Here is a 12808-nt window from a genome sequence, read left to right as displayed (position 1 = left end):
TGCATAAAATTGCGTTGGGTGTGCTGAACAGTATGTAGGTGGCTGTGTACATTGTCCATATTTTACATGTTTGATGCTGAGCACTTCCTTCCTTTCATGATGCAATATCTTAAAGCACTTGCTAAAGCAAGGGTCTTATAAGGGCCTAACCATAGCAAATGCAAATGGTCACATGTTGCTCCCTAATGTGCAAAAGGTGCAATGATCTACACCATATGCTAATGTAAGCATAGCAGCTCACTTCTGCTGTTCTACCAAGTCTACAATGTCCTCCACAACCATTGTGTAAAAGTCACCAACTTCAAATACATGCAGAGTTACAACTGCAGGCCTGCATTATGCTGTGGTGGTTGTGGTGAAGGCCAAGCCTCTTGGGTGCATGGCCTTCATCCTACAGCCTTTGGACATGCATCCAACAGTCTAGGCCAGTGGTCTTCAAACTTTTTTGGCCCGGGCCCCCCTGAGCAAAATGTGGGCAGGTCGGGACCCCCCAGAAATGCCAAATGGACAGTATATATTGCGCGCCGTCACCTGCTCCCATCACAGTCGCTGGGCTCCCTTATCCCACTCCTAGCCAGTCGCTGGTCTCTCCCCACCCCATCACACACCCTGGGCTCTCCCCACTCTGCTCCCACCACTATCCCATAGTTCCCGCCCATTGTGCTCCCACCATAGTCCCTGGGTTCCCCCATCCCGTTCCCAACAGAGTCTGAGGGCCAGTGGCGGCTGGTGATTTTTTTTTTAAGTGGAGGGGCATAACTATTCCCGCCAAAAATGCAATAGCGACCGAGCATAGTGAGGGAGCTCGAACCAATAAGGGAGGGTTCGGGGGGGTTTCCCCCTGTGAATTTTTTTAAAATAATGGGTTAAAATGTTGCATTGTAGAGCATACTTTTAACAAAAAATGGGTAAATAGACAAACAGTTTGCAATTGGTGGTGGGAGTCCAGAGGGCAGGCATTGATATTGATATTTATATTTCATTTCTATCGCGCTCTTACACAAGTGTTTCAGAGCGCGACAAGGCAAGGGAGGGGAACAGAGGAGAAGAAAACAGCGATCTTACTAGGCCCAGTGACATTGAGAATGCGCAAGTGCTAGGGGGAGGGGAAAAGTGCATTGAAGGGGGGAGAAGTGGAAAGTGCGAAGCAGAGGAGAAACATAAATAACAATAAACAAATAATAAAGGCAACAAACAGTGGTAGTGCAGCCAGCAATTTGCAAGTGCTGCGTTTAAGGCAGCAGACAGGGTGGGTCTGATAAGTGCAGGAAGAAAGATGGTTCTCCCCAAGTTTCAGAGTGGCAGGGCGCTGTTCCAGAGGGAGGCCCCATCCGAAGACAGAGATCTACCCCCAGCTCGTTTCTTTGATAAACGACTGACCCTGAGGGAGTTGGAGGTAGAGGATTGAAGAGCTCGAGAGGGGAGGTATTTGCGGAGGGATAGCTGAAGGTATTTTGGACCCAGGCCCCAGAAAGCCTTGTGGACAATGCAGAGGGTTTTGAATGATAGATGTCCAGTAAAAAGATACCATCCCTGTCCCCTGGGCCCCACTGGTCCTAACACAATCAACATGATTATGTGATTATTCACATGAGCATTCATAACCATACACTCACTCAAAACATAAGCATACACGCATCCATACACATGTTTAAATAAAAACAATGAACATAAACGTACCTTCTGCATTGGCCTGCGTGTGGGTGCTGAAACGGCCTGCTCCAGCTGCTCTGTCTGTATGTGCAAGGAGGCGCAGGAGCTCTCCCTCAGACATACATACATGCAGTGCCCCAGCCAGCATTTCCAATGAGCTATGCAATGCTGGCGAAGCAAATCACCCAAGCAATTGCATGGGTCAGTGAGCATGTGCGGCTGGGGAACTAAACTGAACTGTCAAAGGGCTTTGACAGTTCAGCCAGCCCAGGAGCACTCCATTAGCTGGATAAAGCAGCTGAGGGAGTGCTTACTGTTTCACTGTGCTGGCTCCTTAGCTCCTCCATAATGGGTGAGGGGCCACTGGATGGGCGCCCCCTCACCATTATGGATGAGCCGCCAGGCTCGGACAGACCTATCGGGCAATGCCTGTACCAAAAATGTAAAATGCTAGTGTGGGCCAGTCAAAATGGGCCACCATTTTGGCCAATGTGGACCAGTTTGATGAGTTACTTAACTATGCAGTTAGGAATGTTGACCGTTGTTGCTGAATATATCACAATTTACTTACATTTTAACACAAAGTACCCCCTTGGGTACTATTGAAACAGTGGGCTTCATTACAACTCTGGCGATAGCTGTGTCGCACGGCTGACGCTGGAGTTGCATCCGGGTCCGGCACCCACGAATGGGCAATTACCAGGTCATGCCCTGTTAGGCGGACATGATAATTGCCCTTTCGTGGGTGCCGGTACCGGTAGATCCCCATTCCCATTTGAGCCCCATAGGGTTAATAACGGTGCCGGTGCATCCGACGAACTGTGCTCGCGGGTGCCACACGGCCTGCCAGGTCAGACCTGGTGGGCTGTCAGGCACCCGTAAGCACAACTCTTACTATGGCGGTACGGTAGCAACGGTGCTAGTAGCTTACCGGCACCGTTGTTACCATACAGCCATAGTTGTAATGAGGCCCAGTCTGTGACTAAAGGAAAGAATATCCATTTACAACTGTGGGCCACTTTTTCATTGTTGCCTGAGACAGTTTCATGCTTCAGCCCGACCATGTGAGCCACCCCTGCCCATTTCTTCGAATCTAAAAAATCCTGATTGGTGTCATGTTGCGCACACGTGACATTCGTGATGACATGCGTGCTTCCTGGGAGGACCGTGCAGCGTCATTGCGAAGAGCTATGTGCCAACGTGGGCCAGTTGGGAGGGTCCATGATCAGGGGTTTCCTCCATGTGTCTGCCAGTCTTGCGGCCCTCTCCTCCTCTGTGCACACTATACGCCAGTCATTCTCCGTGCCGTCTTCCGGCCTAGATGCCACCAGGGCCCCCTGTGGATCTGCCGCAACCAACACAGCCAGCCAGGTGGAGATCCCATCCCTGCCGCAGTTGGGAGTTAGAGGTCCAGCAGGGGTAGCCACCCCACCAACTGGACCCCAGCGGATGGAGGATGTGCCGGCATCATCGGGCAGGGCATGTGCATGACGGCGCCGGGGGATTCCATCAGCCCGGAAGCCGTTGTGGTGGCAGAGGCAGTTGCGTCGGAGGCAGCAGCAGGCTTAGCGTGGGAGGCATCATGGCTCGGGCCATCAACACCCCGGGAGCAGGGATCGGCCATGGGGCTGGAGCACCCCGGACTGGGAGTGTCTTCCGAGGGCCTCGAGGAAACTCGCAGGGAGTTGAGGGATTCCATGGCTGCATCCCTGCAAGACCTCGAGGCCAGGGAACAGGCCCGCATCCGGAACATCGACGTGGAGTTCGATGATGCCCTGGCCCGGACAACAAACAGTGAGCCGTGGGACTAGCCCGCCGCCTTTGTAAATAGTTATGTAGTTGTAGATTTCCTTTATTTATTTTTTCCTTTGGGGCGCATGGACTATGCCCCGCCTTTTTATAAATAGTTATTTATTAGGTAGGTATTTTCTTAGGTTTCCTTTGGATTTTTGGGCACATGGACCCTTGAGTTTTACATTGTATATAGTTATGGACCTGATTTTACATATTTATTTTTACCATGGAGGAATGGTTTTGTTTTCATTTTGAATTTGGATTTGGTGTTATGGCCAGACACTTTGGAGGCATTTTTCTTTGCATTTTATTGATTTCACCCTTAATATTTTTTCCTTCATTTCGCACATCCTTTTATTTATCATTTATTTCTTGTGTCATTTCGTTTCATTCATTCATTTTTGTATATAATACATTTTTATATTTAACTTCATTTGTGTGGTCTTCTCTCATTGGTTTTGTGCATGTCACAATGTGGGTTTTCTCATGTATGTGTCACCATTGTGTGGGTCTGATTGACTGGTACTCATGCGCATACTGGTTATTTGGGATCTATCATAACATGGGGATTTCAATGTGGAGTGGATGGAATGCTTGGTTGGGTGTTAGGCCTGGGGTGGCGTGGGGTGGGATTTGGGTGGCCATAAGGGCCATGGATCTGGATTGTCATGACGTGTTGGGTGGGGACATAAGTCGGGGCCTGCTGGCAGGTGCCCGTCAATGGGGGGCGTGGAGGGACATGAGTCGGTGCTCCTGAGTGCATGGTGCCATGTGGCCTGCCTGCGGGGCATGCCCAGGAGTGATGGGCTGCCTGCGGGACATGCCCTGGGGTGATGGGCTGCCTGCGGGGCATGGGGAGGGGGGGCACACCCGGGAGGGCACGCACTGCCAAATCGCATGTAAAAGTCCACGCGCACACCTCGGAATACCCATACCCCACTCGCGCCAGTGAAATCGCATGTATAAATCCACACGCACCCCTCGGAATACACGTACCCCACTCGTGCCAGTGAAATCGCGTGTGAAACTCCCTGCACACCCCTGGAATACATGCAAGCAGCCCATCCCCCCTCCCCATGCCCCGCAGGCAGCCCATCACCCCAGACCATGCCCCACAGGCAGCCCACACCACAGGTGCGCGTGGACTTTTACACACGTTTTCACTAGCGCGAGCGGGGTACGTGTATTCCGAGGGGTGCGCTGGGAGTTTTCCACATGTTTTTGTGGTTGGGGGGCTGTATGCTGGCCCACTGGCCTTTGCGCCATGTAGGGGAATTGTGCAATGTTTTTGGCGCACAGGGGCGGGGTTGGGGGCGTTACAGGCGCTGCTGCAAGGTCGCTGAGCCACTCTGCGCCACGGCTGCTTATGGATGTACAAATCTATGAATACGCTGTGCGGCGAAATGAGTTTTGCCGCACGCGGCTGGCTCCCACTGCCGCACGTGCACTCTGTGCGCCAGCCGCGTGCGCCACTTGTGCGTGGAATTCTATGAATTACCCCCTTAAAATTTAAGTTGTGGTTACTCAAGTTCGCCTCCAGAATCTGGAAGTCTAGGCCTTCATCAAAACTAGGAGGAAACATAAATATATCATCAATGCACATAGCAGATGAACCCCTATTCTAAGTATTTCTGCTAGGTATTTCTACCTTCACATTTGCATTTAACATTTGTGGACCCAAACCCTCAAACAAGTGGCACTGTCACCTTGAGGATTTCTAGGTAAGAAGAGGGAATGTATACATATAGAATTAAGATCACCTGCCATTATAATGTCCCGTTCAATATGAAAATGTGTGTACAGTTCCCAGACTGGATGTACTTTCTCAATAAATAGTTCTAAATTGGAATGTGAAGGGAAGGATTCCAGTAAAGATTAATACAATGTTCCTAGATGTTTTAACCTTAATTTGCATAGTTATTCCCAGAATGCCATAATCATCATTTGCAATAAATTCCACATTGGAAGGTAAATTGTTATTAACAGCGATGATTAGGCCACCCGAGTGTCTACCCCCATTCGGTCTAATGGCTGATTGTTGAAAAATGTTTGTGTGGGACATAATGTGAATGAAAGGCGTAAAAGCCTTGAATAAGGCTCTAACGCCTTTCATTCATGTTACGCCCCTTTTCCAAGCATTGGTATGGCAGAGAGGAGGGGCGGAACGCAACTCGCGTTTCCGCAGCTCTCTTCCTCTCCTCATAGAAATGCTCCAGCATCTGCACTGGCATGCATTTTCATGCAGGTGCAAATACTGGAGATCCCTATGGGATACACCTGCTTTCTACCGGGAGTATGTAAAATTGAAATGAAACCCTCCACGACATGCTCACATGCATGGTAAGCTGTGTTCCCAGCTGAAGTAAAACCCTCCCTGACATGGTTTCAGCGAGCATGGCAAGCGGCGCTCACAAACAAAAGTAAACGCTGCCTGGCATGCCAGGCAGTGTTTGCTCACTTTGTACTGCGGAGTGCAAATGTGAAGGGCAAAAGGGGGCGTCCACGCTTGTAGGCTGCCTTTTGTCCCCTACATGTGCACCCTGCAGTGCAAATGATGAATATTTGGTGGCGGGGTGCTGCTTACGTTACAGTGTAAACATAACGGCTCCCCGTAACCAAATTACTTATTTATGGAAATTGAGCCCCAGGGATTTAAAAGACAGACCTCTTGGAGGAAAAGCCTTGAATAATTCTTTAAAATGTCACATAGATTCAGATTCGAAATTAGATTTTGGTGCCCTGTGCGATTGGCATGGTGATGAGAGAAAGAGACAGACACAAGGAATCTGTTTGAAAACCTTTATTTAAGAAAAGGAATTGGGGTAAATGCCTCATTTGCCCTATTGTATATGGGAGTAGAAAAAGAATAATAGTTCAAAGTCTGTCAGTCAAAATAAAAGAAATGTCTGTGTCTAACCGAAGTCTGCCCTCACTAACTAGAAAGCTACTGTGTTGGGGTTTGGACAACATAAAAAGTGGATAGCAAAATAATATCAGGATGACACTGCAGAGATTCTGCAGCCTTCTTCTTAACGTTCATCAGGTGATGTTGGAGCTGTTCCATAGCTCCCATCCCCTAGCTTGAACAACTTGAGATAAACAAAAGTTCTGCAAAGTTCAAAAGAGTCATAATCCTTTCGTAAGGCTTTTCCAGGTTCCCTTTCTCTGAGAAAGCCTTCACCTTTCACAACAACTCTTCGTATCAGAGACTTTCGAATGCGCACTTTAGTTAGCTCTGTGCGTGACCACTCCCAACACCTTTGCCTTTCTGGGACTGCATCGCTACTTTCTGCTCCAATTTTCAATGTTATGCGGATGACACTCAGCTCTCTTTCAGGCTCCCCTCAGCCACCTCTGCTTCTTCTCTCATACCTACCAGACTGTCTGCCCGCATTTCAGGAATGGTGGGCATCCAATGACTCTGCCTTAATGTCAGTAAGACTGAGATCCTCCTCATTTGGACACCCACCCCCTCCTATCCTCTCTCTCTCTGGCTGCCCACTCTGGGCCCTCTTCCTGCTCCTTCCTTTGAGGCTAAGAACCTTGGTGTCATCTTCAACTCCACCCCGTCCTTCTCTCCTCACATCTCTGACGTCTCTAAGAAGTCAAACTATTAGCCATACCTCCTCAGAGGTATTCTTCCTTTTTCACTTTCCCCCAGAAGCTCACTGTGCCCAGAGCTCAGGTCCTCTCTAAGCTGGACGATTGCAATAGACTCTTTCTAAATCTTCCTGCCTCTACACTTTGACCTTTACAACGTATCTGGAACTGGACTGCAAGACTTGTCCTTGGCCTCAAGCCCAGGGATTGTATCTCTCCAGGTCTGAAATCTCTTCCCTGGCTCCCCATGGCTGCAAGAATCAACTTCACGACCCTCTGCATCGTCCACAAGGCTTTCTGGGCCTGGGGCTGCTCTACCTCTAACTTGCTCTTTAAAAAACATCTTCCTTCTCGAGCTTTCCGCTCACACACCACCAACTCTCTGAGGGGCAGACGCTTCTCCAAGCAGAGAGTTGGGGTCAGATTTATCTCCTCGGCTGGGGCCTCCCTCTGTAACAGCCTCTCTGCCTCTCTCAAACTTGAGCAGAACCACCCCTGGTTCCAGAAGCAATTCAAGACCTTCCTCTTCGCTTCTGCTTTCTCTCTTCCTCTCCTTTGCTGGTGACCCGTCTGTTCCATGGACTGGTCACTTGGCCACCCTCTGAATTTGGGCCCTGGTCCCTGCCAGTCCAGTTGCACCTCACACTGCCTCTTGGCCCAGTTTATTTATTTATTTATTTATTTGGATTTATAAAGCTCCCAGCGGCCTGGAGGCATTGTGGCGCTGTTACAGGATATTCACTTAGTGCATGTTATTCAGGTTATACAGGATATACATTTGGTGCAGGTTATAACATTGTTGCAGGAGTAGATGTATACAGCAGTATATGACATTGTAGAGAAGGTGTTACGGGTTGCAGAGGGAAAGCTTTAGAGACAATGCATGACATAAGGTGGTCTAGTTGAACAGCTTTGTTTTTAGAGCTTTCCTAAAAGTTGTCAGGGATTCTTCTTTTCTTAGACTGAGTGGGAGTGAGTTCCGAGCTCTAGGGGCTAGAACCTCAAAGCTAGAGCCGCCTGCTTTAGCTCTGTTGAATGCAGGGACTGACAGTTGGTGTGCATATTGGTCACGTTTCAGTCTGTCGGCTGCTGATTGGTGTATTCTTTCCAAAAGGTAAGCTGGGGCAGACTGGGCGATGCATCTGTGTGTGATGGTGAGGGCTTTGAATATTATGCGTTCTTTGACCGGGAGCCAATGGGCATCTTTCCGTGCCTGGGAGATGTGCTCTCTCTTGGGTATAATGAGTGCGGCTCTGAGGTCACTGTTTTGTTTCATTTGTAATTTGTTGATGTTATTATTGGAGGTGCCTAGAAGTAGATTGTTGAAGTAGTCAAGTTTTGCACAAGTTGTGGCCCTTGCGATGTTGAGGCAATTTATATGAGATAGGTATGGTCTCACAGGCACCTCACACTGCCTCTTGACAAGCCCGGCACTTGCTGGTCTGTATCTGTAACTGTACAGTCCCCCACATCTGCACTTATGAGTCACCCGTTGGCTGCACTTTCTGATTACCTGCACTGAGCCACCCACTGGCTGCACTTTTGTTTACCTGCACTTCCCCAATCCCCCCCTTTTTTAAAAACCTAGCGTTTTGACCTCTTGTCCTACTTTGATGCTATTGCCATCAATTGTGAAGGAAGAGTAGACAGGGCCTAATTTCTTTAGACTAGGAGGTAGTACCCAAGATGATAAGTTCGGTTTTATCATCATTCAGGCATAGTCCACGTGTGGCCATCCAGGCCTGGATGATGATGTACACTCTATTCACCAAGGCCAAATCCTTTCCATAATCCCCAGAAAGCGGAAGGAGGATCTGGGTATCATCTGCGTAGTTGGTGTAGGTGATACCGTGATGATCCAGATCATCGAAAAGGGGCTTGGTAAATATATTGTACAATGTGAGGGAGACACAGGAGCCCTGTGGCACACCACAGGTGATAGGTATGGGGTCAGCTGCTGCTGTAGGTGAAAAGACCCTCATGGTTCTGCCAGTAAGGAAAGATCTAATCCATGTGATGGCCTCAACAGAGAAGTGAGCTGATGTGTTGAGGTGGGTACATAGGGCAGAGTGGTCGACCAGGTCGAATGCTGCCGAAAGGTCTAGGAGGAGTAGAGCAGCTTGGCTCATCGATCTGTGTTTTAAGGTCAATTAGAGCAGTCTCGGTCCCGTGTTGAGGACGGAGGCCTGATTGTCTGGCTCCTAGAAGGTGATGTTCTTCCAAGTACTTCTGTATTTGTACATAGGCAACCTTATCCAAGATTTTTAGAAGAAATGGTACATTCATGATAGGACTGTAGTTTGTAGGTGTGGCTGGGTAAAGTGTGGGTGTTTTTAGTAGTGGGAGTACCCAGGATTGTTTTAAGTGGGTAGGGATGGAACCGGTGGAGAAGGAAGCATTGATTAACTTTGTGATGAAAGGGGAGAGGTCTCGGGCAGCGTCCTTGATGAGCTGTGCAGGGCACAGATCACCCTGACAGTTGGAAGGTTTCAGTGACATTATTATTTTTTCTACTTCAAGTATGGTGACTTTGGAGAAGTTGAAGCGAGTGGTTTACGTTAAAGTAAGCTTCTCAGTTGGTTTGGACGGGAGGGGGTCATTAAAGGAGGCTTTTTTGCAGGAGATTTTATTCTGTAGGGTAGCAATCTTGTTAGCTAAGGCATTTTGGATTTCTGAGCACCAATTTTTATCTTTAGTGCAAGTATCTGGTGGTGCTGAAGGGGTCTCTAATTCTTTGAGGATGGAGAATAGTTCCTTCGTGTTTGATTTAGCTTGGGATGTACTGGAGTCGAAGGAAGTTCGTTTTGCTAGGCAAATCACTTTTTTGTAGAGGGCTGCGAGTTTAGTAAATTTGAGTTTATTACCTGCTGACGGAAGTTTTTTCCAGGTGGCCTCGCAGTTTCTTTTTTGTTGCCTTAAGTTTTTAAGGAATGGTGTTTACCATTTGTTCAAATGCGTTTTGCTAAATGTCATGTAGCCCACTAACCAATATAAGATCAAACTCTGCATACTTATCTCACTCAAAAAACGGACACAACCATCTCTCGCACAACAAGCCGCATGCACTTCACAACACTGCAACAACACATAAGCCAGAGCAACAGCACACGCTGACTGACACCGATCCAATACCCGCACCAAAGCTCAGCACCCGGTGTACACCGAGTTGAAGCTGCTGTAACGCTCACCTGATTCCCACGGAGGCGCAGGTCTGATTCGAGTGCTGATGCTTCTTCAATGGTGAAGTGCAGGACTCTGAAGATGGACAGGAAGGGCCCTCTACTCTGGCTTCTCCGGCTCGCAGGAATATTCCCCTGTGCGTGAAAAGGGAGTATTACCTACTGACTGAGTTATGCTCAAGCCTCCCACTCTCTTCCAACCCTCCACGATACCCTTCCACGATTCCCCGTGAAGTCTCACCTTAGGGTCTGAAAGGACGAGCTCTCCATCCTGCTTCTGACGCAGGGGCGCGTTGAACCCAGTTACTTCACTGGATTGAGGTTGGATGGGAGTTCAGGTTAGCTTGATTATACTGGTAAGGCGCTGTAAAAGTTCTGTTGCAAGTTCAAAAGTTCAAGCTTTAAATAATAATGTTCATTGTCTTTTTTCAGGTGATGAATGAAGATTCCTTTGGAGACTTCTTGCAACAAAGCGCTGATGTTGATGTCTTTTCCCCATAGGGGCCGGGGTTCGGAATGCCGGAGATATGGCGCCGACCCGAAGTGAAACGTGCAGTTCCAGTAAAGATCTGGTAAATCCTAGATGAGCGCTCAGGTAATGTTTTTGCATTCGCTCATCTAATGTCTTTGTCTTTTTTCCCCATAGGGGCCGGGGTCCTGCTTGGAAGCAGCAAGACCCGAAATGAAATGAAAATGACCCAACAGGTAAGTCTTAGAAGGAAACTGAGCTTTTCCTATTCCCTTCCTTCTCTCACCTCTTATTCTTGTCTTTTTCTCTAGGCTCTGGGAAGTGGCTGTGTATCCGGATGATCGCTGCTGAAGATGGAGGAACCCAGGAAAGGTAAGTGAAATGCAGCGCTGCAGCGATCGTAACGAAATGCTTTTAAAAATGATGTCTTCCCTTTCAGGATCGTCAGTGATGTCTCCGTGGTGCAGATTAGCTGGTAGGTCTCTTGTCTCCCTTTGCAGGTGACCCAGGATGCTGACAGGCGTGGCTGAAGTCCAGATGCAGGAGCTGACACGGTGAGCGTCCAGCTACGAGGAGCAGAACAACGCGAAGCGTGAGTTGCTGATCGGGTGTGGTTTAAATAGCTTTGGAAGAAGTTCCAAGTGTGTATCCTTCCTCCGATCAGGTATGTATCCTTCCCCGACCACACCCGGGTGGAAAGTAGTCCCATAGGTAAAGTAGTTCCTATTCAGGCTTCAAGAGGGCCTGGATGTGGCAGCATGGTCTGCATCAGGTAAGTGCACATTAAAACACTTGAACACATGTCTAGCTTTATGAGCCTGGTGCCTAAGGCGCCAGGACAGAGGTCCAACATGAGCCTGGCGCCTAAGGCGCCAGGACTGCGTCCAAAGGGCCCCAGCTTGGGCCCGCTGGCACTCCCCTGGGGGAAATGATGCCTGCCTCTGGGGTTGCTGGGTCGGACCTGGCTCCTTGGAGGTAGGCATCATGACAGTACCCCCCCTCAAGGCCCCTCCCATGGTTCTTCCCTCCGGGGGTTTGGGCTTGTTCGGAAATCTCCGGTGAAACCTTTGTACTAATCGAGGTGCGTGGACATGGTTACTAGGCTCCCACGATCTCTCCTGAGGTCCATATCCCTTCCAGTCAACAAGATAGAAGAGTTTCGACTTTACCACCTTGGAGTCTAAAATGTCTTTAACTTCGAATTCTAATTCCCCTTCAATTTGAACTGGATCTGGAGGCTTGGACAATCGGGTTCCTGGTTGTACTGGCTTCAAAAGTGATGCATGAAAAACTGGATGAATACGCATGTTGGACGGTAGATCCAGTTTAAAGGCCACTGGGTTGATTATAGCTTCGATGGGATAAGGTCCTATGAATCTGGGATTGAAGGTTCGCGGGCCCTTGAGGGGTAAATGTTTAGTTGCTAGCCATACCTGGTCTCCTACTTGGTAAGGAGGAGTTTTACTTCGGTGCAAATCAGCGTTTTCTTTATACTTTTTCTTGGCTTGCTGTAAATGAGTTGCAGCTTCTTTGAAGGCTCGGGTTATTGTGGAATGCAGATGATTTACTGTGGGCATTTCCAGGGTCAGAGGTGGATCTAGATCAGAGGTGCGGGGATGGTGACCATACCAAGTATAAAAGGGGGTTTGTACGGTTCCAGAATGCACTGAATTGTTGTATGCATATTCTGCGATCCAAAGTATGTCTTTCCAATTTAACTCGGATTGGTGTAACATGCACCGAAGATATTGCTCGAGAGTCTGATTGGTTCTCTCGGTTTGTCCGTCGGTCTGGGGGTGGTGGCTGGTGGATAACCGCACATCTATTTGTGCTAGTTGGCAACACTTCTTCCAAAAATGTGAGATAAATTGACTTCCACGATCCGAGACTAAAATGGAAGGGAAACCATGTATGCAAACTATATTCTCCAGGAATTCCTTGGCCAAGGTGGAAGCTGAAGGCAAACCCTTTAAAGGGATAAAGTGGGCCGTTTTGGAGAATAGGTCCACAATTACAAGGATTGTGTTGTAACCAGCACAAGGAGGCAGATCTGTTATAAAGTCCATTGACAGGGTGTGCCATGGTGCCGGTGGAATATCCAAGGGTTGAAATA

At 48.6% G+C, this 12808-nt stretch overlaps 1 long non-coding RNA gene across 1 annotated transcript in view; it reads right to left on the bottom strand.

The window, feature by feature from the left end:
* The window catches only part of LOC138581849 (uncharacterized), a 92900-nt gene extending 81467 nt beyond the window's left edge, over nt 1-11433 (bottom strand). The window contains exons 1-2 of the long non-coding RNA XR_011304822.1: nt 10468-11433; nt 10236-10361 (exon numbers count right to left, since the gene is read on the bottom strand). This is a non-coding gene — a long non-coding RNA (uncharacterized lncRNA). The remainder of the gene's footprint in view (nt 1-10235; nt 10362-10467) is intronic.
* Between the last annotated feature and the right edge of the window lie 1375 nt (nt 11434-12808).

Source organism: Ambystoma mexicanum, chromosome 3q, assembly GCF_040938575.1.
Source record: "Ambystoma mexicanum isolate Mex_15411 chromosome 3q, UKY_AmexF1_1, whole genome shotgun sequence".
In the NCBI taxonomy this organism is placed as follows: domain Eukaryota; kingdom Metazoa; phylum Chordata; class Amphibia; order Caudata; family Ambystomatidae; genus Ambystoma; species Ambystoma mexicanum.
The sequence above is the reverse complement of the archived record's forward strand: the minus strand, read 5'-3'. Positions and strand labels throughout refer to the sequence as shown.